General features: G+C 38.5%; 1 protein-coding gene across 1 annotated transcript in view; it reads right to left on the bottom strand.

The window, feature by feature from the left end:
- CDK6 (cyclin dependent kinase 6) overlaps nt 1-27,058 on the bottom strand; it is a 208,720-nt gene that overhangs the window by 180,917 nt on the left and 745 nt on the right. Inside the window, exon 2 of the mRNA XM_030009190.2 lies at nt 21,369-21,435. The gene's annotated coding sequence lies outside the window, so the exon portion shown is untranslated. The remainder of the gene's footprint in view (nt 1-21,368; nt 21,436-27,058) is intronic.

The raw sequence follows: 27,058 nt of genomic DNA, 5'->3' as shown, positions 1-27,058 counted from the left end.
AGTGATCGTCCCACCATAAATTGACTGCAATTCTGGGACAATAATTACTACAAAGATGGCTGCAAACCCCTGATTCTGACCTTGGCCATCCTGACACAAATCCTGAATACAAACCCCTCAAGGTACTCTGAATGTATAGATCGAAGAATATAATTTGACTTTTTCTTCTACAGGGAAACAGGGACCTGTTCTGAGAATGCTCTGGTGTTTTTCATGATGTGAGAGCTTTCTGCTGAGAAACTAGCAGATGGCAGTCAACCTGCCATTTCTGGCTTATTTTGCTTTACCTGATCTGATTTAAGACAGATTAGAGAAAGTGATGCAGATGGACACATGTTTATTAAGGGAACACAGAGGATGCAGCAAATGCAAAGGGGGCAGGGATGGTGACCGTTCAACTCTACCTGGCTGCCTATCTTCCAGGGTGACTGTCATTATCAGGGAATACAACCAAACTCTATTTTTAACTTCAGTAAAAAACCCAATTATCCTCCAGTTTATATTGAAAACCAATTGAATAACAACTCCTATCTGGGAGAGAATGTCTAAGATTTTGCAAGATCAACTTGTAGAGAATGGCCTAAGAATTACAAATCTAAACAAAAACTCAGTTGTCTATTGACATAAATCTTTCCAGACTCCTTCACTGTCCCTCTGTCTAGAATCATTTAGAACTGAGTGGGAAGGGGATATGGAGACAGGAATGAAGAGGAAGGGAAGTGAAATGGACACAGAAATGAGAAGATAAAAGTAGAGAGCAGCAGAAAGAGGTGGAGAAAACGACCGCAAAATTCTTCTAAAAAGATCTTTAAAATTGCATGTCACTTCCAATTCTTCAGACATAACCCATGACAGAACAGCAATGTAAACTTTCTCATGATCCAGCCTTCAGTTTGTTCACATATTGCATAAAAGGGAACATTCATAAAGGGATTATAAAGACTAACAAATGATTAATGACTATTATATGTATGCTACAGACCTGAATGGTATGTGCTACACCTGGCTTTAGGTATAGCAGTAAAAGTGTTATATATGGTTAGAAGCCATACTATAAACCTTCCTTGATTTTGCAATTTAGCTTTAATGTAATAAGGATGAGTTAAAAATTGTAGAAGATGAAAAGTCTTATTATCTCTATAACCAACTAATGGCAGTTGAAAAGTCATATTTCTGAGGCACTACATCAGGAACATGTGATCTAGCTGGTATTTAATGGAAACAGAACTACAGAAAGATTTCTCAGCACTGTGGGTAAAACCAATAACATCACCTACAGCTGAAGTATTCTGACACTTTTTAAGACTACTACTAGTGGTCTATAGTTTTATTAAAATATGACTTCTGGAATGAAATCCATATTGTCTGCCTCAGTCTGGTTAGTTTATGTTGCAGCAGAAACATTTCAGATGTTTCCAAGAAATAGATCATCAGCAATACATTATCTTTCCATTATAAATTCTTAAAAGTGCTTTTGTGAACAGGTCTAAGTGCCATATTTTGCACAGTGTGAGGGACATGACTTTTTAGAGTCTAGAAAAAACTTATCAAATTAGACCAATCTGTAAGAATTTGAACAATTTTGCCTGTTTAAGTCTTGAAATGATCTATCTCACCTGATCCTGCTACAATGCCTATGATAATCATCATCTGAATCTTCTGCCTGGATGCTAATCAGACCATGGCTGAAGACATTATCCAAAGACAAGCTTTCACTGCTGTAGCTAGGCACCAAGGCAAGCAACCTTCTAATGTTCTGCCCATACAGTTCAGGGAACACTGTGGCTGAAGTGACTACAGAGGAGAAACAAGGCACACGGGTTGTGATAGTAGTTTTTGAAGGAAATTATAAGACTGGGGGTCAGGAGTGTTAGAAGCATAATGACAAACTGGGACCAGTTGAGCAAGTATGGTGCTGACAGCTGGGACTCATACTAGGAATGATGGGGAAGGAAGATGGGATGAGGAATAGAATGAGGAGAGACAAGCTAGTTACTGGAACAAGTAACATCAGGCAGAATCAGGCAGAGTTTAGGCAAACAGGGATGTTGGTGTGTCCCCACTTCCCTCCAGCATCTGGAGCTGAGCTGAACATCTTTCTGCTGTCTGTAAACATCAGCAGAGCTCAGTGGAAAAAGGCATGTATCATCCCTTCTTGTGTCTGCTCCACATCGTGGATGGCAGTTAGCTCCTTTTATGAATTATTCTGTAGTTTCCAGTGCCAGAAGTCAGTTCTCTGGTTGAAAAAGTTTCACTCCTATTTAAGGTGATAGTGATTTGTAGAAGACCAGTGTGATTTTTTTAAATAATTTGTGTTTACATCCAATTGCACAGCAGCAAAAAGCCAGACACATAGTACTTCTGTAAAAGTACAAGGTAGCGGCTATTGTCAATGGTGACTGTGAACACAAATGACCCTGAAGATTATCCACAGAAGTAGGAGGGACATGCTTAACTTCTCAATGGTTGATCTGTGAATGGCTGTTTAAAATACTGATATGTATGATCAGTTTTTGGTCACACACTTCATCCTCTATAACAGCGCTGACATTTGAAGCCAAAAATATGACAATGGATTATATCATGGTTTCTGTGGTTCAGCTCACTGTTTGACTGTGTGCTTCAAATTCAGTTTACCATCATATAGAACAGTGCTGCTTCAAAATGGCCTGGAAAAGGTGCAAACTCCCATGCAGCAAACGTAGACTAAGAAATCTGTATCAGACTACCAAGCTCAAAGTGCCACTAAATCGCATGGTCTCTAAACATAATGCTGTATATATGCTGAGTTTCTACGGCTAACTGCTGTTCTAGGAGATTCTTGTGTTAACAGACATATTGGCTGAATGCTTGTTTAAAAACAAATTTAAATGCTATATTTTTAAGAAACTGGCTAACAGAAGAAACTCATGTAGTTCACTCTGTATTTGAAACCATGTAACCCTACCTGGAAAAGTCAGCTGCAACTCTTGACAGTTTTATCTGAAAATCTGCTTCTGACTGCATATTAAAAAACAAAGTTCTTGTGAATGAATGCAAATAACTAAAAAATAATCCCCAAACAATTCTAATGTGTGCAACTTCACAGCAACCCCAAAAGACACATACTCACTTTCAGATCAATATTCACATAAGAATAAAATGGGACCATTTTTATTTATTTTGCTATGACTAGAAGCATGATATTCACAGAACTTTGGGGAAATGGGTTTCACTATAGTCATTTAAGGATGATTCCTTAAGTTCAACTGCTAACTGTTATGGCATGGGATTTTTAGAGACAGTTTTCTCAACTTCCCTTTGCATTGTCAAATCAAACAACAATTAACACTGTTGGAGAGAGCTGGCTACAGCCGTATTTCTCAGCTTCTTTCCTAAAGTGCAATGTAAGATGAAGATTTTTTTTTTTTTTTTTAACAGTGTAATTAATTTTTATGTTAAAAAATCAAGTATTAAAAACTAGCATTACATCTCATAGACAAATTATTGATTCTATGGCAGCAAATGAAAACTCTTTGGGGGTATGGACAAAGACAGAAAATGTGCACATTTTTGAATACAATCATATGCAAAAATAATCAAATTTGCTGCTATAAATGTCAACAGTTGGCAACAAATAACATAGGGAGTAAGTCAGCTAGTAATATATGTGTCTCAAAGAAATTTTAATATAATAGAGCATTTAGTATAACTTCACTGTGATAGTGTAATGATTTTTAAAGTCATGTCATTTATAGAAGTCAACAAAATTAACTGGCATAAAATCCACAAGATCCTTACACTGTGCCTATATTTGGAAGGAAGAAATGTTAATGGTGACTTCAATTATTTGTTATTTCAGAGAAATAGCTGCCTCTTGCTGCTTTTGAACATGTCTAAGACAAATCCAAGACTTTTAACAGAAATTGTTATGTGTCTAACTTATTTTCCGGGCAGGCTAGGAATACAGACACAGAGCCAACTCTGTATCTGGCCTAACTCCACTCACAAAATTTGGCCAAAGATAAATTTGTCACATTGATTTCAAGTAAAGTTCGGATCCTGTGTGGTGCTCAGGGCTCTTCCAGCATAAATTGTAATACAGGAAGTCTGCAAAACCACATTTGGAACTGAAGGCCTTGAATTACTATTCTTTCTATGACTTCCATATAAATGACTGAGCTTGCATTTTTCTAGGGTTATTACAGTTGGGTATTTCTCTATTTATCATAGCTATTTACTAAAACAAATCATCATTTGTTTTCATGGATACTACACAAACACCAGAGAAGGTGCCCTATTGTAAAGACTGCCTGGGTAGATTGAAGGAGGAAAAAAAATATACAAGTAAAGTTGCCATATAGCAACCAAATACACCTTGACAATGTCAATTTTGAGAATGTTTTTCTAAAACTAAAAGCAAAGAGACTTATAAACTGTCCCTCAGGTTTGCTATTTTCAATCTTTTAATTTCTTGCAGATATAGAAGTTGTTCTGAAAACAGGTCTTGCAGAGTTACAGTGCAGAAAATAAAGGTCCTGTGACACAGCTGAGGAACAAAGCTTATGAAGATTGTGCATAGGAAACACCAGGGAGGAAAGCAAGGAAAACAGATTTGAGAGAGGCAGATAAATGGAAAACAAAGGCTGGCATCTTTGATGCACCAGACAGAGTGACAGGGTGACATAAAAAGAGGCAAAATAGTCCAAACACTGTGGACTTCATAGGCAAGGCCAACAAGATCGTTTGCAGCAGTTATTTCAGAGATTCAGATTGGAAGGATGTTAAATATTTATGAGGAAGCTTTTAAATTGCCATGGTGAAAGAACATGGTCAGTCTGTTAAAGGAATCACTGTTTGGTGTCAGCATTGAACATAAGATACTCTCATTAGTGTATATTTTATACCAGATGGTATAAACTGTTCTCTCATTGGAGTAAGGAAACTCTGATCTCTGTACAATTACAAGTTCTTCAGGTTTCATTACATCTGCTGCAAATCTGGTATCTCCCACACATAACTAAGATCTCAGCAAGGTACACAATTGTGCAAAAGCGTGTGCAAAAGCTCTTTATTTCTTGTTGCTTAAATGCTTCTGCAATGACAAAATGAAAATCTTTCAACGCAGTCCACAGAAGGTACAAGCTGTGGTAACCCACCTCTGCAGAACTTCAGTTTAAGCTGTTGCATTTTATGTCTGCTGCTCCAATGTCCTATGTGAGGATCTGAATGCTTAACTGGTTTCTGTAGGAGTAAGCTAGAAGGCACAGGTGAGTTGGGTGGAGGCTTTTGTTGTTTGGCACTGACTGTAAGGAATGCAAGCATAGGTTTTGGCAAATTCCCTGGCTCTGGGTGATTTCTGAACACCCCATCTGAGACAGTGGCTGGTGAGTTAGCCAAGCTGCATGAGAACAACTTAGGTATCTGTTTCTCTTTACAGGTACAAGAAAGACAAAAAAGTGTGCGAATCCATGCAGCATGCCTTAGTACGGAGCAGAAGGGAGGTAGTTTACATAGTTTGTTCAAGAGTCTTTGTGCCACACTGCAGCTGGGATAAGCACTTCTCAGTGCACACCCTTAGCTCTAGATAGTCCATCTTCTTGCAGCAGGTCAATGCTGCAAATTATGGGATCCTCACTCTTTAAGTGCAAGGCTTGTTTCTCTACTCCCCAAATACTGGCACATATTTGGGGTTGTTCTGTGGTAAAGGGGAAAGAGCACCTACATTTTGAACCCCAAATCTTCCTCCAGCAGTGGGCTGTAGGCAGAATGACTACCAGTAGGCTAAAAAAACAGTTAACTTCCCAACTTGGTGAACAGGTATCACTACTGATCACACCTGTGTGGAAGCTCCCTGTACCGATATAGAGACATCTAGCAGGAAAACATTACAGTGCCTATAATCTTCTGCTTTGCACATTTCCCCCCTCCAATATACCTAAAACTGTCTCTTCTCAACAGAGATTGGTCTCCTTCCTACAATTATTGAGTAGGGGCATTGTATTTATACCACAATAAATCATTCCCACTTAAGAGTGATTTTCCTTTTTTGTTTTACTGACTTTATATAGATTTATATGTATTTTTCTGATCTTCCAATTTCTCCTCTAATCTGGTGATTTGTCTTCTATTACCATCTCTTTAGTGTTTCCTTTTTTTTCCTTCTTTACTTTTTTCCTTAAGTATTTTTCTGCAACCAGGAAAGTAATTCTCAATATCTATTCTTCCCAAATTCTCTCATGATTTAAAAGTACCCTACCATTTCTCCTTATTTGCTCTAATGTGACATGGTGGTTCCTATTGTATGTGACTGGATTTGGAGTTTGCATAATCCCTGCCTGTGCTAAATCAGTCCCCAACTATGGATCTTCTGTACATCACTGAATTCCAACAAACTTCCTTTACCTTGTCATACCATTCCAAAATCTGTTTACAAATGTCAATATTTTTTACTAAATACAGTTTATATAAATCCCAAACAAGTTCTTCAAGCCTAAGTGCTCTCCTCTTAGGTCTGATTCTGTTTTAACACATACAGGCTTTGCATTTGTCATTTCATTGATATTAGTGGATTTTCTTCAGACCCACAGTGGTATAAAGCAAGGCTCAGCTCCTCTGATTCACAGAATGCGACAAAGACTGCTACACAATGTAACAAACTGCTCACAGTTTGTTATGCTTGCCTCGTTTCCAGCTATTAGGTATAAAATGTTTCAGCTCTACTTGGCTCGTGTGATACATTTAAACTTGTCTCAGTTTGTTGGACTTCCTCCAGCTAACAAACACATTGTATTCAAAAGCAAAAACTAGTATCAGAAGTGAAAAGAACAGTTAAAGACATTTCTTTGGCCTGACTCAGATGAGTAATGAGGATACAGATTTCCCCCCAGACAGATTTGTTAGCATAATATTACCCTTGTGAATTGTACTTCAGAAATAAATGCATGAACTACTTATATCAGCTGAACAAAACAGTGGGACGGTTTAAGCAAGAAGGAGCATGGGTTTTTTAAGCCATGCATCCCTAAAATAGTATCAATTTTGGTTAACTTTGTTCTCAACAGCCTTCTCAGTTTACCACTGTTCCCCCTTGCCCGCAGTTCCCTGAGAGGTCTAACCCTTCTCAAGGTGTTCTCAAGTGTCCAGTCTTAGAAACTGTAAATATATGAACACTATTGAGCACTGATATTCATGCTACATCAGTTCACTTTCAGCAGCAGCTGATGCTCTAATCTTGCTCTTTTACAAATGGCCTGCTCAATATTTCAATCTGTTATTAGAAAAGCTCAAAAAAAAAAAAAAAAAAAAAAAAAAAAAAAGAAAAAGAGTTTATACTGTTGTGGTTGGTGCCCATGCAGAGAATGACAGATAACAGGTAAGACATGTCTGGAGTATTAACCATACTTTAAACAAGAAAAAGAAAAAATACTTCAGCTCACTATCAATCACCATATTTTACACTTTTACAGTTTTTGTCCTGAGGATCTTGAAACCGTATTAACAAGAAAAGCTGGATTATGTCACCAGAACACATCTCAGCACATGGGTTTACTGCTGTGTTTCAAATGTGATAGTAACAAGCAATATAGGTATTTGCAATGTCAGAAAAAAAGGCAAGTATCACATTCATTTTCTAGAAGGGAAGGAGGGATGATTTAAAGGCCAGCTTCACCTCTGATCCCAGAAAGACTATAAAACAAATCCTCCTGGATGCCATTCCTGGGCACATGCAAGACAAGGGGGTGAATGGAAACAGCCGGCGTAGCTGTACCAAGGGCAAAGTAAGTCTGACCATTGCTTTTTATGATGAGATGACTGGCTTTGTGGACAGAGGGACAGTAGTGGATGATGTTTACTTTGACTTCAGCAAGGCTTTCGGCATGGCCTCCCATAGTCAAATCAGTGAGATATTGTTTGATTAGGTGGACAAAAGATATTTGGAAAACTGGTTAGATTGCTGGGCTCAAAGCATTGTGATCAAAGTTCAACCAGTGGATGGTTACTAGTGACATTCTTCAGAGATTAATCTGATACTGAGGCCAATATTGTTTAATGTCTAATAAAGACCTGTGTGTTGGGATGCAATATACCTGAAGAAGCTCCACAGATGACATCATCTTGAGGGGAGTGTGGTGCGATACAGTGAAAGGCAGGTCTGCTATTTAGAGCATCTGGAGAAATGGACTGACAGGAATCTCATGCCTAAGAGCAGAGTCCTGCACCTTCGATGGAGTCTGCCATGCAGCAGTACAGGCTGAGTGACAACTGGCTGGAAAGCAACTCTGCAGAAAGTATTGGAGCCCTGGGAGTCCTAGTGAACAAGATGAGCACGAACACTTGGGTTGCTCTTATGGTGAGGAAAGCCAACTGCACACTGGGCTATGCAGGAGTGTAGCTGGCAGGTTAAGGGAAGTCATTATCTTCTGTTCAGCACTTGTGAGACCAGATTTGTAGTACTGTCTTCAGCGTGGGGGGTCCCTAGTACACAAAGTCGTTGGTGTACTCCCATTAATCTGGCAGCGGGCAATGAAGATCGTTGGAGGCCGAAACACATGATTTCAAGGATAGGCTGAGAGAACTGTTTCAGTTTCACATTAAGAATAGAAATCTAAGGGAGATTTCATTGTCATGTTCACCTACCTAATGGAAGGGTTTAGAGAAGATGGAGGACTAGTGACAGGACTAACAGGCAACAGGAACAAGTTGGAACATGGAAATTCTGATCAGATGGGGGCGGGGGGGGGGGGGAGAATCTTATGAGAGTGGCCAAATACTGGAACAGGTGCCCAGAGAGGCTGTGGAATCTCCATTCTTCAAGATATTCAAAACTCAACTGGACAAGTTCTGAGCAACCTGATCTAAGTGCTTAAGGGCATCTACAAATCTACAAGGTGAGATCCAGATGCCCTTCCCAACCTAAATTCTTCTGTGGTTCTGTGATTCTGTCCTCCCAAATCCTGGCTCTGGTTTAGAGCTTTAGAAATGGACAAGCAGAAAAAGACTATTCCTGAGGCTTTTAAAAAATAAACAAACAAAACCCCAGAAAAACGCTAGCCAAAAGTTAACAGACCTGAAAAAAAAGTCTATTGGGAGAGCCAGGTTACCAATATTTGTCCTATAAAAACAGTTTGAAAAGACTGTTCTGGCTTTAATGAAAGCCAAATGTTGGAAGAATTAATTAGAATGTTTATAGTGAAATGCAGTTTTAGATCTACACCATACCTATGCCTGACAGATTTTGATTAATAATGGCAAGCTACAAAACAGGCTGTTCTTTCAGTAACATGCTGCGATATCCAAGATATCCATCAGTCATAGCATGTCTGCTTCCCCATTTCCCCTCCTGACTTTACAGGCTGGTGAATCCCTAGCAGTAAAAGACCTATCCAAAGAGAACACTTTATTGTCCTAAGCAGTCTCTGGTTGAGCAGGGCGAATTTCAAAGTTTCATCAGGTTGTGTGGGGCTTTTTAAGATAAGTTTTGTGTATCTCCAAGGATGAAGATTTCACAGCCTCTCTGGGCAACTTGCTTCAGTGCTTCATAGCCCTTAACAATTCTGTCTTCAGAAATATTGCTGCTTGGTTCTATTTCCATACAGTCTGTTCCTGATAACTTTAGCTCTGTCTACACTAACAATCAAAGTAGGGGCAGGATCCCCAATTTTCCATACTGTTTAATTGTTACATTGGCATGGCTTTGGTTTGTGCTAGTCAGCAATTCCCCAGCCAGTGCTTGGGAAATGCATTTGATATGCACTGTGACTCATTGTAATAGTGACTGTCTGCAGCAGACAGTTCAGATGTGTCCAACATGTGCTGGATGAAGGAGAAATAAGATGCATGAACACATAGCTAACTCCTTTTGCTTAAATGATGCACTTTTAACCTTGTGGCTTAAATGTGCATCAGAACAAGAGAACAATTCCAAACCTGTTCTGTTTAGTAGTATAGCTATGACTGCCCCTCACAAGTCCCCAGTACTTCTTTTCTCTTATCATGAAGCACTAACATAGGCAGTTGTTGTGGAATTGTGAGAGGAGAAGTTATTAAGTAGAAATAGTAAATATCTTCTGACGCCGAAGACAAAAAATGTATTCTGATCTCATTACAACATCTGAGTTGGTGAGCAGTGTACTAGCTAACCTAGTAGGATACATGGGAGTCATAAAGAGGTGTCTGCCAGCTCAGTTCTATATTCCAGTCTAATAGGCATTATTTTCTCTTTACCCTTGTGTAATCTGGTTAGAGTCTGCCCCACATATAGCTGTCTCTTTTTGCTGCTTCCATTCTACTGATTCCTTGTTTTAATCTTGGTTCATATACACTGCTCATGTACAAATAGAATGGTGCATTGCTACTCTTGTAGAAGTGCTGGTATTACACCTGTAATGGAAAGTCACACCAAAATATGACCTCTGTGCATGTTGTCTAATCATTATATTAGTAGCGAATCATATACAGATGTAAGATGTCATAAAACTAGAATTTTTCTGTCGATGTGCTGCAGCCTTATACGAAAACTTTTGCCTTGACTTTGACTGTCCAGATGGAACTGCTTGAAGATATATGGAAAGAGAAGGCACACAGGCTTTAAAAACTTTAAAACTTTAGAAGAGGTAGAAATGATGAAGTGTACTATATTTGATGGTGAATCTCAAACCTTAGAAGTACTGCGTGCTGCTGTGCCTTCCAATTATATGAAAAGAGGGAAGGTTTAAGGAACTGTCAAAGTTCCAGTAAGAAAAAGTTTGAAAACTCCTGAAATATACTATTAATATAGCTGAAGTCCCCATGCCACAGTGGACCAGAAAGACAGCTTTCTATTTCATTGCCTAGTTACACATTTCCCAAACTCTGAAATCTCAGCTGGGGATGTACATGGAATAATGTATTTGTCCCTTGTGATTTCACTGTGGTGCAGTACTAGCTTGTTCAGTGCCCTGTTTCAGGCTCTTAGTAATGCGCGCAAGTACTGCAGCAAGTCACAATTTGTATAACTGAATAGAATGCAAGTCATCACAGCACATACAGTCTAAGAATGTAAGATACATCTGTGTTATGAGTCCATCCACATGCCATGCAACATATGCTTCATGAATAGTCACACGAATAGTGACAATGAGGTTTGTGTAGAAGTCAAGGCAGAGGCAAAAAAAGGAAGTATGTTGCTGCAGCCACATGTGAGCTGAAATAGGTATATGGTTTTCACTTCACTTTGAGCAAGCGTTACTCAGGACTGCTGCAGAGAAAGGATTCCAAGAACTCAAGCATCTACTGACAGAAGTGGGAAGTTTAGCTTGTCAACAGAGGATCCAGCTTGCTACTTCCGTTCTTCTGGCATGCACTAGTGGAAGGACTTTGGCAGCATTGTGTATCAGTGTAGAACAGCCCAGTAGCTAACACTACACATTTACACCAACCTTTTCATGATGCTATTTCCTTACCACTCCTGGCTATACCACTTTGGACCTCTTAGATGTATGTATGGAGAAAAAGATCATAACTTTGTCCCTGAATATCCTCTCCAAAAGGAACAAAATTGTGCCAGAAGTACAGGGCGAGTGCAAGTTGTTAGTGGTCAGGTTTCTGCACAACCTATAACTGAGCTGAAAATCAGACCTATTTATGATAGTGCTGCTTCACTGACCTGGACAAAGGTAAGTTTTTTGTGGCAAAACTTTTTGATCCTCCATTTGAAAAAAAAAATAATAGCAGAGAAAGAGAAAGAAAGAGTGACAGGAAAAGGAGAAAAGAAAGAAAAATAATTAAGGGAAGAATAAAAGGAATGGAAGATACAGCAATATAAGGAGAAAGAAAAATAGCTTCAGAAAAATTGAGTCAGAAAATAGGGAAGGGGATACTAGAAAAGGGAACAGAGGAGAAAGGAACAGAATGGAATGCAATATAGCATTTGTATAATTTAAAATTGCCTTTAAATCCAAAATCTATTTAAAACTTAGTTGTGCTGTCACTGTGTACATGCAATACCCACAGTCCTTGCATCCCAAATGCAAATCCAGTGATATAAACTAATGTTATCCCATTCCAGTTCTACAGGAGCAGAAAGGGCTTCAGGAAGGCAGTGTAGGTAATGAGAGAAAGGCAGACATAGTATTTTCTTCCACTGAAAGCATTAAGTTCACTAGAAGAAAAAAATGCAGCATCTGTAACATATACAAAGTACATATAACTTACAAAGTGTGTCTGAAAGTGAACTGATACCATATATAAATTAGTTGCTTATCATCCTTCTTTGAGCATAAACCCATTCTATCATTGTATGCTCCCAAGGGAACTAAAATCTTGTAGAAATTGACATCTACGCAAAAATCTTAAATAAGGCATATTGATTAAATAATTGCCAGATCTAGAAACATAATGGAGAGAAGTGCATCTTTATGAAAACAATCTGAAATCTGAAAAAATTTTTGAACAACCTGAAGTAGTTTGTGAACAAACAAGAGTACAGAGGTAAGTAATAGGCCTTCCAAAAGCATTTTTTCCCTGATTACAGTTGTCAAAAAAGCATCCAGGACTTTATAAGAAAAGATCTCTTTTCTTTTCTTTTCATGTTTTTATACTGCATTTTTTTAAATCTGCAATTGGGGAAGTAAAAAGGTTTGATGGAGACAGTCCAGAAGTTACTAGTACTGGGAAAGGGACAAATTCAATTAAAATAAAATCAAAGTTCCAGTATGACTGGACAGTTTCAAGTGTTTTGAATATCAATTTTTTGTCTTACTATTACGATCTCAAATAAGCCTCTTCTGACCTTCACTTGCTCACACGTGACAAAACCTAGCTGAAGTACTTCTTGTACATCTGAAAGACACCTAGAAATATAACTATGATGGGAACCTAAGAACCAGAATAAAGCAGAATTCACTTTAGGGTCAACGTCTTCTTTGATTATGACAAACATAGTCCTCAAGTGAGAGGAAAAAAAGTGTGGGACTTTTACAGCTGATCAGTGAAGATAATCTCCTAAATATGGCCTGCTCTGAATTACTCTATAAGGCACCACTGACCATAAGACAGTTTAACTTATCAATTTATTAAAATAGGCAAATCCTCCAAACAGAAATCCCTGTGCAACAAACTGACCACAGATGTGGTCAGGCTGCCTCCTGGAATTGCCTGTGCCCAGGGCCAGGTCAGCTTTTCCTAAAGTCAGCACTAGGTGTGACTGCACAGCATTGCAGAAAGTTAGATCTTAAAAGATCATACAGGCTACCTGAGCAAATATCACTGAAAACATCTGCTACACACTTAGGAAAGTAGATGGTGATGGTACTTTAACATTTAGAATATAGCTTACATGGATTTGTTCCCATATATCAAGGCAATACCTGGGAGCCCAAGGGTGGACAAGACCCCCATATGCAGTTATACAGACACAGCACAAAATGGTGGACCCTGGCTGAGGAAACTTAAAATCTGAGGATGGTGTTTCTGTGAGTTATGTGTAAACTTTTTTATCTACTAGTTGCATGGTGCAGTGAATTCATTAGGTATTCAGGTAGATAACTGGGCAGTTGCTCTAAGTCAACCAGACATGAAGCAGCTCCGATCCTGAAACAATTACTGTGGTGCTGAGATGCCATTAAATGAGGTCTGATTCAAAGCTAGAGATATGTGATTACAAGGCTTCTGGATCAGAGCTGGCTTTCCCTCAGGCAGTTTGGAGCACAGGGGAAGTGGCCATGCAGTTGTCTGTATTTCTTTATGCAGATATGTTCTGCAGATGTTTTTTTCAAGTTTCAAATGCTTTTTAAAATTTTCTTTGGGGAGCAGGTTAGGGTAACCTAAAACCCCCCAGAGCTTGGAAAAATACTGGGTGGTTGGGAATCTTGTTAAGCATGATAAAATTGTATGTTACTTCAAGTTGACTAAAAATCTATTAAGTCAAACTAAAAAAATCTATAAAGAAAACATAGCCTTGAGACTGATTTCATGCTATCCAGCACCTACTATCTATTTGAAAATGGGTGTAAAGTTCATACTGCACAGTTAGCACTGATCACTTACTATGTACAACTGTAGGTAACTTCATGCATTGTAGGGCAATACCTCTATAGTGAGTCTGCAAGGTAATGGCTTCATCTTGTGCCTTGTACTATCAATGGTAAGGTTTTCAGTGCCTTCAGTCGTTTAGGATCCAGACACTAGAATGACATCTGGTAAAAGCCAGTCTGACTGTATGAACCTAGATTCCCAAAGCGATTCTTCAGCAGTTCCTTAGAAATCCCATTGCCGTAACACTATGCTGCAGCACATTTTATCCCAACACTGTTTGGATGTATGCTTCATGTCATCCAGAAGCACGCATTCTTTTAATGTATACTGTTTTCAGGGCAATCACACTGACACAAAAAGAAAAGGAACCACTTAAAACACAGTTTTGACATTGAGCTAATCAGCACTGTCTGGGATTGATTATTCTTCATACAAAAACGAACTGAAAGGCACAAATCTTGTGAACGTGACTTCATAAGCATTTTGCATGTAGAATTCCCTTTGACAAACACCCCTTTGGTGGCACAAAGAGCTCATCTTGCCCCTTTGCACATTAACTGGTGAAATACGCCAAAGACTGTGTAGCTCAATTAGAAATGAGTTATAAAACCACCTTAAAATTAAGCTAATTTACATTTGCCTTTATGTGAAAAGAATGGCCTTGCTTTCTACAAACATCAATTGTAAATTGTATTGAATGATCCAATATTTCCTACAGCCATAAATTATGTGGATGCTGTGTGCAAGCTGTGTAAATGAGTCTGTAAGACTCCAGTGCAAATGCTGAAAAGAAAAGAACTCCCCTTGTTTGTGGAAGATCTCATGTAGCAACAGTCTAAATCTGCCTTTCTCTCAAATGGAGAGTATCCAAAAGTTAAACCATCTGCTGTGGGCTATATTCAAGATTAAGCACTCAGCCTGTCAGCCAATAGGCATGATTGATTCTTAATTTTACGACACAAAAATGTTAATGTGATATATATTTTTTCTTATGCTGTTTGTGAACATTTCCCTTTTTAACCTGAGCCCTCTTAGGACTAATGAGATCAGCATGGTTTGTTATACTGAAGTACTTGTTCTACCTGCAGACACCTGAGACTATTTTCCCTCTATATTGCATGTCCAGAAAGAAACTTTAAAAAAAAATGGAAAAATGGTGGGAAAAAATTTTTGCACAGGAGATGGAACTGTCAAAGAACATGCAAATCTGAGTTAGCTCCTTTTCAGGTGTAAACAGGTTCTTCTAATGCAGCCTGACTTACATTTACACACCTGGGCTATTATGTACCTCTCAAAGATTGCCACAGTAAACTTTTCAGTTTTAGGAATGTTAAAAAAATTCTGCTTCTTAACCAGCCATACTTTTAACTTTATTTGCTTGGGAAGAAAAAAACCCAAAACCTCATCCTTTTGTTCTAGGAACAAGTGATTCTGAAATAATAAAGGCTTTCTGTCTCTGCAGAGATTCTTAGGTCCTTATTGCTTTTGGATGATGGTCACCTTCTGTTTAGATTTGTTGGATGCATTTATCCTGGCTGACAGGCCTTCTGATACCTGTAGAGTTGACTGCAGGGTTGTGTGTGCAGGCAAGCTGTATGCATTCTAACAAAACACGTTGTTTACATGGTCTGTCCCTACCCAGGGACGGTGCTGTTTTCTTTCTTTTGTTCAAGTAATCACCACAATGACTCATTAGACTAAATGACCTTATACTGCTGATAACAAACCGACTGAAGGAGTATTGACCACAAATACCAACCCCAATATTTGTCATTCTCTCTTTGTGGAGCTTTCCAGAGGACACTCCATTTCCAGCTACATAAGTATCAGATCTGCACTGATGTGACTGAGTGGAGTTGTGACTGACTGATGTACAGGCCAATGATGACCTTATCAAAGCCAGTGCTCAGACTTCTGCTCACCATGTATCTGTGTTTTTCTTGTCATAAGCGAGAACTAGATGAGAGGAGATGATTTAGAAGCTGATCACAGCAGGACCCTGACTGAAATATATGCTTTGACTTCTCCTCTCAGGGAGCCTATGTCTCTTCATTAATCGCTAGGAAGCCCTGGGAGACCAGCCAGGTACCTAAGCAACTGAAACTGGAGAATTTAAAATCCAGCCTCCCCATCATGAGTCAGGTGAATTACTGGGGCCTCCATCCTGTTGGCTGATTTTTTGTGGGTGAACTCCTGAAAAATTACTATTATTTGCTACTGTGTATGGTGATGTTGTGTGATTAAGTTCTAGTTAAAAACCATTTTAAATGTGTTTTGTGCAGTTAGAGCTACCACTGCTTACCTGTTACTAATATAGCATTATAGTAATGTAGGCCTCCCTGTAGGCACAGTGACTGAAGAAGAAACTGCTTCAGGCTGACTGATATGAGTAAGCAGTGATGGAGCATTTTGCGTGGGAGCAAAATGCAGCATGTGTGTGTGTATGTGTGGGTTTTTTTTTCTCAAACGAATATATAAAATCAGGTATCCAAGATATCTATACAAAGGCTTGTTTCATGTTCATTATTCAAAACACAGTATTTGCTACAGGCTATTTTTAATATGGTGTAAATTAACTTTCACCATTTGCTTACACCTATAACCAAGACCAATCATAAAGATAGTTTCTAAAGATATTTGATGCTAAAACCACTACAGATAGCTACTAAAAGAGCACATGCCCTCTATAATTTGCAGTTTAGAGAGCTCAGTTACACCACATGTATACATATACAAATATATACAAGGAAATGCTACATTAAATAAAAAGTGGCAAAAAGGAGTTATTGAAAAGTCAGAACTCTTTGAGCAGTTTAATCCTATGATTCAGTTCTAAAAGGCAAGTAAAATTATTGATGTGCATTGTGCAAAATGCAAAAATACTCAACAAATGTTTCTCTCCCCTAGCTGGAAAGAAACAAGATTACACATTTCTCATGCATTAATGATGGAGTAGTTTGCAGCCCATTAGTAACTATGGAGGACGTTAAACAACATCTACTAGAAATAAACATTTTAAAGTCAGCAAGCTAGATAACTAGCACCCAAAAGTCCCTTAAAGATTTGGTTAAGGAAATGTCTGGTATGCCAATGCTGGTTTTTAATAAATCCTGGACTAGTGAGGAAAGTCTAGAACAGTAGAAGAGAGCTAACATTGGTTCAACATTAAAAAGAAGGACATAAAGGAAGGCCTGAGTAATTATGCTGCTTTGACATCAGGCCCAGACAGAATAATAGGAAACAGGGCATGCAATTGAGTTAATAGAGTGAATGGATGGGAATGAAATTCATCTTTTTCAGTAAAGCTCTGGTTTCTTTAGATTGAGGATTTTAAACTAAACTGTTGCCATTTTTTAAACAAAATTCCAATTTTGCTTGGTAAAGGTAACTGAACAGGTAAAACAGTGTAATTCATAGGATGTTTAAGTCTTACCTTGGCACTCTGCTAGGCATTGCCACTGTTCAGTGCATCACACATTAAAACAGTTCATGAGCAAGTTTCACAACAGTTTTAAAAAGTAATTGACAAATCAGAACCATTTTCCCCTGGAGACTCATTCTGCCCTTATCATGCCTCGTGGTATTCAGCAGTTTTGCAAATGACCTGGGAGTAAATATGAAACTACTTGTGCTAAAGCTAGCAGGCAAATAAATGTTTGCTGGAATAATGCAGAGGAATCAGATTAAGTAATAAGTTGATTGTATTCCAGCAAGACACATTTTAATACAGCTAAATAGAGGACATACAGGGAAGAAGGCAGCATGATGACAACACCTTCTGACTGGGGAACAGCAAAGAAAATTTTATATGGAAAAGGTTACTTTAGCTGTCCTAATAAAAAGACAATACTTCTCCCTGTATCTTATCTTGCTCATATCCTTAACTAAATCAGGACTGCAAAGCTGCAATGCCTATACAGGCAGAAACACGCAGAAGGTACAGGTCATGCTGGAGATAAAGTTTCACATGAACACCTAGTGTGATACATATGTCCTTGGATACATTTATTTGGAGTATTGAGCAGGACAAGAGAGATGATGGCACCTCTGTGAACTGTGTTGGTGTGGCCGATATTATGATACTACACACAGTCCTGCGATGGAATTTGTCTCACTTAATCACACACACTCACAGCGTAGACTTCTGCATGTGTTAATCTCTAGATGTCTTTCATAGTTAAAGGAAATGAGTTCATTAAGGTGATGCTCTTTTCATTATAAAAGTCATCCTAAAATAGTTTGAAGATGGCTGGCTGTGGCACACCATAGGTGCTTCTCCTTAGGTTAAATGAATCCCATCTGTGGTGTCATATACTTTAAAAAATACTGAGAAACTGCAGAGCATGCAAAGTTATTCCAAGCTGCCTGAGAATCATGTACAAGAAGAATCCACATTTGTTTATGTTACAAGAAAACTGAAAAATGACTTCTTAGAATAAAGAAGAAACAGAATAACAAAAGTATAAATTGGTGGTAGCTAAATGGGGAGCAAACTACTAAGGGGAAATGGAGAACTCTCCTGTCTGAAGAACAATTGGGTATCTTCTTAGAATACACGGTTTAGCCGAAGACAAGATAGAGTACATCGATGTATGAGTGAAAAGCGATGGCCTGTGTTGTACTGATTAGACTGGATGGTCTAATGATCTCTTGTGATCTTAACCTTGATGAGACAATGAGCTGCTCAGTTTACCTGCAGGAAAGATAAGGTTCTGATGTAGAAATACTCTCAGTATAAGAATGGAGGCATGCTTATTGGCAAATAAAGTTAGTTAAGACAAGCTGCAAACCTGTGATTTAAAGTTTATTACATGTTAGTTAATAGCATTTGGTTCTTTCCACAGAGTTAAATTTCACAGCTTTTTGTGGGTCTGCTTAATGCTAAAGCTATGGCACAAACAGGGCTTTATTATGGAGTGGGGACCATACAGAAAAAAAAAAATAATTATTATACAAGTCTTTTAGAATGCAGGTGGAAGACAAGTAACAATAAAAGGCAGATAACTCCCATGTTGGCCTGTCTTAACTAAATAGTTATGACTAGCAACCCCTTGCCTATATCCTGGAAATGATGGTTAAAGATAAGCAGTCTTTTGTGTTGTTAATGCATCAAATAATGTATTACCAAGGCACAGCTTTGTCAAGTGCACCTAGATAGCTACAGCTCTACCTCTTCAGGCTTGCCTTATGCTGCAGGACAGTATGTGTATGTCCATGCAGACCTCCATACTGGGCTGAAGTTTGCTCCTGTTAGTTCTCCAACCTTAAAATGGGGCAGTTCAATTGAGTTGTTTGCTTTACTGGTAAACGAATCTCCTAAGGATCAGGTCTTTCTAAGAAACTGCAGCAAGTGGTGTTCATATCCACAAAGCTCAATAAGATAGTAAGAAAAAATGTATGGTGGGTAGAAAAAATGATCAGAAAAGATTTGCAGAAGTATGTTTGGCTTTGTTAACTTCATCACATACACATGCAGGGCCCTGTAAAATATGCAACAAATTAGGAACTGCACACAGAAAGTAACATCAACTAGAGTGAGCCACTTACCACTATTGCTTCCTAGAAACATGAACAGAACTCGTAATAGGGAACGAACATTTCAGCAGTGAGTAAAAAGATCAGAAGAAAACTTATCTGAATGTGATGCACACACTGATTTACCCTTAACTCACTGCTGCTTCTGATGCATGTCTAGTCCAGAATTCACAGCACAACTCACAATTTTTTTTTACTTCTTCTAAATTAACCAATGCCACTCTAAAATATGCAGTTGAATGTTGATGAAAGAGCTAGTAAGAAAAGAAAAATCTCCAAAAGCAAGTTGCATTGTCCTCCAGCTTCTACAAGTTTTTCCAGGCCCTCGGTCTTGTACTCTTGATTTTCTTATATGGAGTAAGTATCAACCATTGTTTTGCTAGCCTGAGTAAGCCACCCTCTTTCTTCATTCTGTCCCCCTTCAGACCATGTTAGTCCTTTTCTGCAGCTATGCTATATAGAGTTTTTCTTGCATGTGAACGCCCATGGCTCTACCCAGCACTCCTGATGCTAAGAGGTTGCCAGATGATAGAGACCTGATCATGGATATGATAGAGCTCACTAGCCAGGGTGGATGCTGTACTCTGTGTAGATACACTAAGACAGAGAAGCTCTTCTTCGAAGAGCTGACAATAGACATATAGCTGAGATGGACAAAAGGTGTGATGAGAGATGGAAGGTCTTGCTTCACTAGGGTGAGGTAAGAAGCTGAGGGCTGATATTAAAAAATACTTAAGGGTCTCAAGTAGATTTGTAGTAAGAGTTTAAAAAATGCTGTAGCTGATTAGGCACTTAAATCTTGGTGATTGCACTAGAAGCTGGGTTCCTTAACTGTCAACTGCAAATCCACAGCTTCAGGTTAGCAGCAACGCAGGAAGTCTCTGAGGTAGCAGAGTGAGGCAGTGGATTCCTCACAGTTTCTGCGATTTTCACCAGTTGCCTTGCCCTACTAGTTTGGAGATGACAGAGCATTAACAGCCACACATTATAAACCAGAGAGAAGTGTAACATCAAGTGAATTAACTCCTTAAAACATAAGCTCCTCCCTGTTGGGGAAACCTCCTCCTGAAAGCCGCCGTGCTGTGATGGTGCAAATAGGTGGCAAAAAGACAGGTTCTAGGCTAGGTAGTTTATTTCCTAGGCACAAACATGACCCATTTCTTTAGAAAGAGATATTAATACCCCCTCTTATGATGGGGCCAGCATCTATCAACTCCATCAATGTTAGTTTTAAAAACTTTTACAAACCATCACTAGCTCACCAGGATCGCTCCTGAATTTTCAGGAAAAATTGCTGTGTGATCTGGCATTTCCAAATTCATAGTCAGTTGGACATATATTTGAAGTATCTAAAGTAGTTTGAAAGGGAGGAGGGGAAGGAAACTCCATCTTATTAATACAGTGCTAACATTGTTTAAAAAAGTGAGCATGCCAATTGTTAATGCAACATTTACAAAAGTCTTTGCAGCTTTTATCCAAACTGTATCCCTGTCCAGCTAGTGAGAATGCTGTAACCTCCCACCCAGACATGCCCCTCTAACCCTTACTAATTCCTACATTTTTCTCATTCCTCTGCTGTAATGTTAGTTTGCTTACTAAAGTGTGGGTACCTAACTTGAGGTCCAGCTGCTACTGTTTGTGAGCCAATCCATAGGACTGTGCATATTTTTGAAACACTGAGGCTGCTGTTTCCATGTAAAAGGTAAAAGCGTTTCCCTGATAATGCACAACCAGCTGGCTGACCAGTTTTTGCATATGCACAGTCAAGGTCTATTGTTCTTCATTTTGCAGTGTTCCGAGAGATTCACCACTGATTAGTGTCCCAAAAGAAAACTTACCATCTCTTAATTGATTCACTCAGAATTCCCAGGAACCCTTAAATTCTTCATGCTCATCTCATCAGATCTTAAAAGAAAAAAAGAGTAGAAGATGTATTACTCTCTGACCTAAAGAGATTTGTTAAAGATATTTTATGCAGGATTTAAATAGATGTTTATAAAGCAAGATAAACTTTGAAAACAGTAACTTTGTATGTTACTACAGATAACTATGGATAAATACATAAGGAAAAATAAATGTGATGAACTGTGGTATGAAATAGTCTAGCTTTTGTTTAAGCTGAGTTTTAATGTCTTAAAAAGACATTTATGTTGTGGTATGTTTCCTGGACTGAATATCTATGTTATATAAAGGCCACTGAAGTGCTCCCTTCCCCCTTCCGTTTATAGCCTTTTTAGTTTAGATCAATCGTCATCCATCTGAACATGAAAAAACACTTCTGATATTTTTCCCTCAGTGTTTTCTCTATCTGTGGCAATCAATAAAAGAAATAAAAAAAATATAAAAAGAAGAAATCAATGAAATTTTATCAAGCATGAAATGGCGTTTTAACAAAACAAGGGGTTTTGCTGAAGTAATGTTTCAGTAAGGAAGGAAATACCATTGACTTTATTACAGCTGCCTAATGTTTTCCACGAACTGCAGAAAATAATTCATTGTATCTTAGTGACCTACAATAACAGCTGACTGCTTGCACTTGATGGAAATGTGATTTGTGCCTACTAAAAATTAACTATTTAACTTCTCCATATTCTTCTCTCTGGTAACTCATTACTTTCCTTTGCATTCTGTTTTGAATTGCTTCCTGAGATGTGAACACCAGTAAACACAAACACCAATTGCTATGCAATGTTCTTCCATGGAAGAAGAAAAATACAGGCAGACTGCACATTTCTGTGAGCTGTAAAACCCGTGCTGGGCTTTAAAAGACTGCACTTAGATGAGGTCCCTTCTTTTTAACAGTTATTTTATCTCAAATGTTCAAAACATAATAAATATAAAGGAACATTTCTGACAGTTGCACATGTGTAGACACATGCATACACATGCACAATCAGCAGAAAGTTTCAGTGTGAGAATGTTAGACAAGATGCAAAACTAGTAAAGGCTCAGGGCGGGACTGGTTGAAGTGACATTGTAAAGGGAAAAGTAATAATTTGTCTAAGTAGTGTGGAGAAAAATGAGTGGGGATAAGACAGGAAGAATGGGAACAAAATCTTTGTCTATTGAGACTTGTTAGAAGATTTACTCCCACCGTTGTTGCTGCCTCTGAGAAACAGGAGATGAATGCAAGCTGTCCGCCTGCAACTACCTTTGCTGGAAGTCCGACAGATTTCATATTTGCCATGTAATACCACCCCTTCATTACACAACTTACAGAATATGTTTTGTCCTTACTCACTAGTAGCACCAAGATATTGTACACACATCTGTGATGATAATACTGTACATATACACAGTATCTATCCACATAGTGTAAAACTGTATATGCAGGTACATCACATATACAATATCTATGAACATATACATCTACCTTGCATGTATATACAACTGCTAATGGATAGCTGTGCTGTTTACTAGGGAAGGAGAATTTGGCCAGGGATCATGAGCAAATTTTACTTTAATAGAAGGTGACCTGGGATCCTTCATGTCCATTCAGAATAAACAAGAATGAACATTTCACCTTCAAATTTGACCAGTAGTGTATGCCCCCATAATTTGTATGAAAAATAGATATGAAAAAGAGATATATCTACTTTGATTTTTACTATATATGGCACATAAAGAGGACTTTCTTCACACTTGAAAAGCAGCTGTATGTCTTTGAAGTGTGCTGACTTTTTTTTTTCTAGTCTTACTAGTTCAAATTAAGATAACTAGCATGAATCCAGCATTACTTCCACTGAATTAATGCAACTACACAGAGATAAAACTAGTGCAAGGAGACCCTGGAGTCTCCATTCTACCGTTCCGCACTGGTGGGGTTTTGTTTTATTCTTTCAAATTTGTGAATGGAAGGACCACTTCACATTACTGAGGTGAAACAACACTGTAAGCAAGAAAGCGTTAAGATATTACTGGAAGAGCAGCCCTTTTAAACTGGTTGAACCACTGTATTGTTAAGATTCTATAGAAGTCTAGACCTCCATTTTATAAGCTAGTCAGAAAATGTCATAGTGAACACTACAGTGGGTCTCATCAGCAAAGAAATTGTTTTGCAACTCACTCATGGCATGATGTCAGGGTACCACACACTGAAACATGAATATCAGTTCCTTAGAGGTTTATGTTTAAAATATTAAGTAGGCCTGCTTATGAGATGAGCTCCCTTAATATCAGTAGCCAGGAGAACATGCCTGTTATTTAATCCTACCCTTTCTCTATAACATCTCTATAACTTCTTCACTTCATTTCCCAACTGCTGCTTAACGTACTGGACCCATGTGTCACTTGCCTCTATGCATGTCAAGATGCAACTGGGCTCAAAGAATAGTTGAAATATTGAAGTGAGAAGGAACCTGTGGTTGTCAAACCACAACAAGCTTATATAATGAAAAGTTTGACTCTTCTGTCACTGGGACGTCATTCAACAAAGTTCCCTGAGATTGTTCAGTGTTTTGTTGGGCTTTTTATTTATTTTATCCTTCCTGTCAAAGGGAAATGATTGGGTAATCAATTGGCACAGCCAACAAGCAGACTTAATGCCCCCATGAGTACCTTTATATTGAGTTCACTTTTACCTGGTGAAAAGAAGCTTCCATTCATATAGACCTACATTCTTCCTTACCAGAAATTTAAATGAATGAAGAGAAAACACATAATGTAAACCTTGATAAACAGGTTTCAGAATGACGGCCATATACTTAAATATAGTGAAAAGATTGACATTTTACTAGACCTTTTCCCTCTTCTACCAATGCTTGTGACTGATTCATATGACTCTTTTTTTTCTCCAGGTTAAACATCAGGAGAGAAAGTCTCAGAATAAGGTCTTAGAGAGTCCTAACCGAATATTACCATACTGCAGAATTTTATATTCTAATGTTGTTATTAAAAAAATGCCTTACTGGAAAAAGTCCACTGAGAAATCTGCACAAAGATTAATTACAATACCAGTAGATAACGGTGCTCCCAGTGGCACCAATGCCATCAGAAATGACAGCACTGAAGTAAATATAGTTACAAGACATAGCTGTATCAGTGCTAAGGCAGAAAAGAATAATTTCCATAATCTTTGGTTATATGTTTGCACAGTAGTATTTAAAGAATACAACATAAAGTCATAAGTATTTTTTTCCCCAGAAGGACATCTTCCAGATGAGCATGTAGTAATATCTATCTTGTACACTTTTTCATTCCTGTGTGTGCATACATTGTCCAAAAATGTACTGGATGTGTTGTCTTCTACTGTCAGCATAATTGTTCTTAAATACAGTTCAGAAGATGAGATGGTTAACTAACTGTGCAATTTCTCAGGTTACAGGCATTCGTAAATACAACCTGGGAAGCTGAGAAATTACCCTTCACTGAATTTACCCTTGTGCACACCAAATCAAGAGGTGTAAAATTAATCCCTGTAGTGTTGTAGACATTTAAAAGTATTTCAGTCAATGGTTGCAATTCAGTCTCAGCTTGGTGTTTCAGTATCTGATACATCAACATTTTCTTACTGTAGCTTCTTAACAGAAGTTGCGTATGTTTCTCTAGTGCAGTTAGATGCATGTAACTGCAGTTATGTCAATTACTCTACCGTGGGTGTGTAGCAAAACACACCTCCAGTGTTCTGCTTGGCATGTCTTTAGTGAGCTGCCAGCTTTCCAGACAAATGTAGAAATCTAGAGGGTACTGTAGGAGAGAAACCACAGTGGAATGCTACCATGAAAGAGTTAAGATTGGAGGCCCTACAAAATATAAAACATTAATAATTATACTACAAAAAGCTACTCAGTAAATAACATATGGTAATAAACTATATTTTTGCATGCTACACTAATTGATCTTCTGTGGAAATACAGTCTTCTCTCATACTTGTTAAATATATCCAGACAATGAGACCGCTTGCTTGCCAGGTGGATTTTCCTTTTTTTTTTTTTTTTTTAATCTTGTGGAATAGTAGAGATAAATCCATGCTGAGATCACCACCCTAATTGCTGAAGAGAGTGATGCAAGTCATGCACTGTGATGCCTGTCAATCCATGCACTTGGTCCTCCACAATGAATACAGGCAAATGGGACATCTCTTTTTTCACATGCTAAAAGGACTCAGTGTATGTATCTTGCTAGGAGCTGGTGCAGGCAAGCAGTTCCTGGAATGGTGAGACAGCTCATCTGTAAATTGCTTTTGCTTCAGTTCCACAGCTGCAAGAGCAGCAAGCGCTGGAGCCAGATGAGTCCAGAGAAGAGACTTCACTAAAGGCTGGCCAGAAAGCCAAGCCACAGGCAGAGACACTGGTACATAAAATGCATTCCAGTGGTTGGCATCTGGGCCCTGCAGCTGCCAAGCACACCCAGTGTGTGGCCATGGGTGTTGGCTTCAATACTAGAACACTTTGAGGAGGAGGCCAACAACCAGTAACCAGAGAAGACAGTGCCAAGTTACTACAGAAATTACATTCATGTGCCAATTTGCTTGCTATTTCAAAAGACAAAATTTTATCTCATAAGTATTGTTTTGAACATACCCACATGACAGTTAACAGAAATATGCTGATATTTGCTAGTGGGGGGAGGGGTAAAATACTTACATAAGTGAAACGATGCTCCTTGGGGCACTGGTTAACAAAACAAAACCATACCCATTATACTATTCCTTAATTAGTTCACGAGTTTCCTTAGAGACCACAGCTCTGTTGGGGGACACAAGTCTGGTGTATTTCTTTCCAAGAGACAGTGTGGGGAGAGTTATATAAAACAAAGATAGAGGTGAAATGAAAGATATGCAACAAGGCTGAGCAAGCTTCAGCTCCAAAGACAGGCTTTGTGCACTATTAATGTGTGAGCACGTCAGAGCATCATGTAAAAACAGAAAGGTTGTATTAAACCTTTAGAACATAATAGAACTGAAGACATGGTTTAGAGTATAGTATGTCTAATGGGATGCATGCTACACAGTCGCAAACTGTATCAGGCTGTATATCCATCTCTCTTCACTGGAGATTATGTCACAACAGATGATTACATTTAATAATGTAATTATTTAATTACATTTAATAATGTATACGGGGTCAATGTATAAGCAGAATCTTTGCCTCCCTCCTGGGACAGTTACCTTTAAAAAATAAAAGCCCTTAGGTACTGAAAATACTTGAGCTGTGGTAGCAAAAACTTCACACAGGCTAATTTACCAATCAGATCACATGTTAATTAGCCAAAGGGATTATTGTTTTAAACACAGCGTTCATTTGTCTTTGAGTGAGGCTTGAACATGTTGTTCCTGCACAATTCTGCAGTCCCTGTCTCCCCAAGCCCAAAAGCAATGCTGGAGTGCAGTGCTACTCTGAAGGAGAGCTCTCTCAAAATGTGAGGGTAAGATCCCATCTCAATGCCTCTCTCAGACCTCCCACCAAATCTTCTCACTTCGCAGCATCTGCAAATTCAGTTAAGAATCTGAATGTCAATCAATGGTTTTCTCTGGCTCAGTAATCATTCACAATAATGATTTTGTTATTGAAACTTCAGCACCAGTTCT

Source organism: Aquila chrysaetos, chromosome 3 (assembly GCF_900496995.4).
Source record: "Aquila chrysaetos chrysaetos chromosome 3, bAquChr1.4, whole genome shotgun sequence".
Lineage (NCBI taxonomy): Eukaryota > Metazoa > Chordata > Aves > Accipitriformes > Accipitridae > Aquila > Aquila chrysaetos.
This window is presented reverse-complemented; position numbering and strand designations above follow the sequence as displayed.